This window comes from Balaenoptera musculus, chromosome 2 (assembly GCF_009873245.2).
Source record: "Balaenoptera musculus isolate JJ_BM4_2016_0621 chromosome 2, mBalMus1.pri.v3, whole genome shotgun sequence".
NCBI lineage: Eukaryota > Metazoa > Chordata > Mammalia > Artiodactyla > Balaenopteridae > Balaenoptera > Balaenoptera musculus.
Genome location: NC_045786.1, coordinates 85,461,708 through 85,465,510, shown reverse-complemented (window position 1 = coordinate 85,465,510; position 3,803 = coordinate 85,461,708). Strand labels below are relative to the sequence as shown.

Below are 3,803 nucleotides of genomic sequence, written 5' to 3'. Positions count from 1 at the left end.
CCTTATGTACATTATCTCATACAATCCACAAAACAACCCCATAGTGGAGATAATGCTATTATTATTCCTAATTCACTTAGGAAGAAATTCTTAGAGAGGGCACAATAATTAATCCAAGGTCCAGTGGTTGGTTTTAGATCTGGAATTCTAATTCATAGACCTTATTCTTAGCCAATAGGCAAGACTGTGCTTCATAGCTATACCTCCTTTTGCTTGTAACTTACCACTTTCTACTTTGTTGTGTAATTACCGATGACCTGAATTACTATAGTTGTTGTTCCTTGAGGGCTAAAATTATGTTTGATTCTTCTTGGTATTTTAAACATGACTGAACTCAGGGTTTCACACTAAAGTAAGGGTGATCCAAAACTATTTGGAGAACAACTGAAAAATTTGGAACTTTTCATATATTCTTTTATAGCTCTGACATGGAAGATTTATTGAGAGAGGAAAGAACTATGTTTAACTGTCATCAAAATAAAGTGGAAAATATAGCTTTGCCCAAAAGAAATGACATGTTCTGAAACAATAAAATTAAAACGGGATTTTAATCCATTATCTAGTCTATCTGAAAATAAACAAGGACAGTCACCTGATTGAAGGAGTAAATGTCTTTAAACTTTCACAGTCACTGTGTAATATTCATAAATGTGGAATCTGGAAATCTATTTCCCACTGAAATGAAAGAGATTATACTTGACTAAAAAAATTAATATTAATGAAACAATAGCTAATATTCATGATATTTTAATAATTAAAGAAAGGAATAATAACATTTATTTATATTTTTAACTTTTTATTTTATATTGGAGTATAGTCAATTAACACTGTTGTGATAGTTTCAGGTGCACAGCAAAGAGACTCAACCATACATATACATGCATCCATTCTCCCCCAAACTCCCCTTTATTTATATTTATATCATGCAGATAGATAACTGACTGCTTTTCATCAAGATGATTGTCACTAAATTTACAGAGCCTCAATACTGAAGTAGGAGAAGGTGTTGAAGATAAGATACCTTATCTGGAGACTAATAACCTTTTTGTCTTTAACAAGCTGTGTTATCTTTACTACTGTTTTAGAAGCTCAAGAGAGTGGCGACCTTGAATAAACACTGCTATTTCCATCATCATGTCCTGAGACTGATTCAGAGAGGAAATGTCTCATCAGAAGGATGGAATACAGTCCAGGCTTATGAAGTAGCAGATAGACCTGTGAGGAGCTCACCTTCTAAGATTGAAGAACCTTCTGTTCTGGGTCATTTATCTTAGTCATCCTAACTACACTCCCAATTGCACAATGAATGCTAAGAAGAGTTTAGACTTCCTTCAACCATCCTGTTCATTCATGAGGTAAAAAGAGAGATGAGGATGAAAGCCTAGTTGATTGACAGTTTTGATTATATTCTTAAGGGTCTAATTGAATAGTGTGTCCTATAAAACTTCCTGAACATTAAGTATATTCCCAATATTGGTTATATAGTGCTACAAAAATCCAGTCACCTAGGAGGCTTTATTCTGATTACTTCCCACCTATACAGAGTTAACATCATGTAGACATAATGAGGCTGATAGAATTTTCATGAAATAGTTGTTGGATGTATATTGTTTGGATACTGGGATATCAACATCTCTATCTAGTAATCCTCCAAGCAAAGCTCTTCACAGCCAAATAATAATACAGCTAAACGATGTCACGAGAGGTACTTTTAGGGTCTTGATTTGCTGCTTTATTTTCTTTCTTTTTTATTTTAAATTAATTTATTTATTTATTATACAGCAGGTTCTTATTAGTTATCTGTTTTATACATATTAGTGTATATATGTCAATCCCAATCTCCCAATTCATCCCACCACCACCAAACCCCCCCCCCAAACTTTCTCCCCTGGTGTCTATACGTTTGTTCTCTACATCTGTGTCTCTATTTCTGCCTTGCAAACCGGTTCATCTGTACCATTTTTCTAGGTTCGACATATATGAAAAATATGGAATGCTTCATGAATTTGCGTGTCATCCTTGCGCAGGGGCCATGCTAATCTTCTCTGTATTGTTCCAATTTTAGTATATGTGCTGTCGAAGTGAGCACTGCTGCTTTATTTTCTTCTGCCAGTTTATTCATTTATATACATATATAAATATATATACTAATTTCTGTCAAATTCAGTTCATAAGGAAATCTTTATGATCAGTGTTTTCAGGTTACCCCAAGAGCCTCACAAAAGATACTGAATTTTATGATGCAAATTACACTGATACTTCCTAAAGAGTTCTGTGTTCTGTCTTTGTAATGGAGTCTTTAGATTTCTTTGGAACTGCATCCCACTTAGAAGTCCCTGACCATACTAAGCAAGTTCAATGACTCTTTCCTAGAGTCAACCAAATAAAAATAAAATTTCTTTTTCTATAATAAATGGTAGATCAGGATTTTTCTCCCTCTTTTCCCTGTACCTTATGCTTCTAACAAGGAGGCACATCTCCAGTGTTTTCTACCTTGATACCTTGCTGTTTCCACTGAGAATGTGTCACACCCCAGTTATATGTCACCTTCTCCAGGAAGAGTTCTCTTTTTGTCCAGCAGAATTGATCTCTTCATTCTCTAAACTTGTAACTCTCTTGTAGCCCTTATCATATTATTTTAAATTTTATTACACATCTGATCTTCCCAGCTTAAGGATAAATTACTTGTGGCTAGGGAACATGCTAATCTCATCTTTGAGTCTGCCACAGCTCATAAGGCAATGTCCAAAAAAGGTAGGGAGTAAATATTTGTCAGGAAAGAACAAGTGAATTGTCATTTTCCTAAAGACAATAATGAAGCCAATTTTGTACCGTTTGTGTAAAATATTGGATAAGGTTGTCGAGATTGTTGCACACAGAATCTTTTCCTTTTTTATTGAGGCCATTAACGTGGAGAAAAGGACTATGCAGACAATTATGAAGGATATATCTTAAGATAAGTAGTTAGAAGGATTTTCAAGATTTTGAAAAATATGTTTCACAAGGAACCAGAATTTAAAATATTATTTAGTTCTTTTTCTATGGGATTCTTAAACCCCACAGTGGATTCGCCACTGATAAGCACTCGCTCTTGCTCTCTTTCTTTTTTAATCCTTCAGTTTCTAAGGTAACTTTTAATATCTTGGCATCATTCCATGGTCTTTGGTGTGCTGGTACTTTTCTTATAAGGCCCTTTTTTGAGACTATACCTTTTGGTGATTTCAGAATAGAAAGAGATATAAACAGTGCACCTTCCCCATTGAATGTCATAATAGTTTTCAACACAGAGGTGTATTGCTCATGATTCTAGTGATTCAAATTCCTACTTTTCCTAGGGTAGAAAGAATGTAGAGCCACAAATACCCTTCCTTTAAATTTAACTATACCATCTTATCATAATGTCTTCTAATGAAATATTTTCTGAATGGTTTGACGCAGGTGTCTGTGCTGGTTGTGGGAGGGTGGGTTACGAAGAATGAGATGAATGTGAGAGTTCAGGGATGGGCACAAAGCAATAATTGACATTTGACTGTTGTGGCAGAGCCTTTACCAATATCCAGTCTACAGTTCCTCAGTCTTAGGGAAACAAAACACTACTGTGCTTCACTGAACCCTTATCTTGCTTCCTGCAAGAGCTGAGTATAGCCTGAATCTTTTTCATGGTTCTCTATTTTACATTGAACAACACATAGCAGAATGTATCATCAGTAAAGCCAGTAAGCTCTGATCCTAGTTGGGTATACCACATTTTTCCCCTCTATATTACTTATAACTTCTCCTTGAACAAATTAGCTGTACCATTT

The 3,803-nt window shown here is 34.9% G+C and overlaps 1 non-coding gene across 1 annotated transcript; it reads right to left on the bottom strand.

Annotated features, from left to right (window-relative positions):
- Positions 1 to 1,982: 1,982 nt before the first annotated feature.
- LOC118891587 lies at positions 1,983 to 2,089 on the bottom strand. Its single transcript, XR_005019140.1, has one exon. It is a non-coding gene; the product is annotated as a U6 spliceosomal RNA (small nuclear RNA).
- Between the last annotated feature and the right edge of the window lie 1,714 nt (positions 2,090 to 3,803).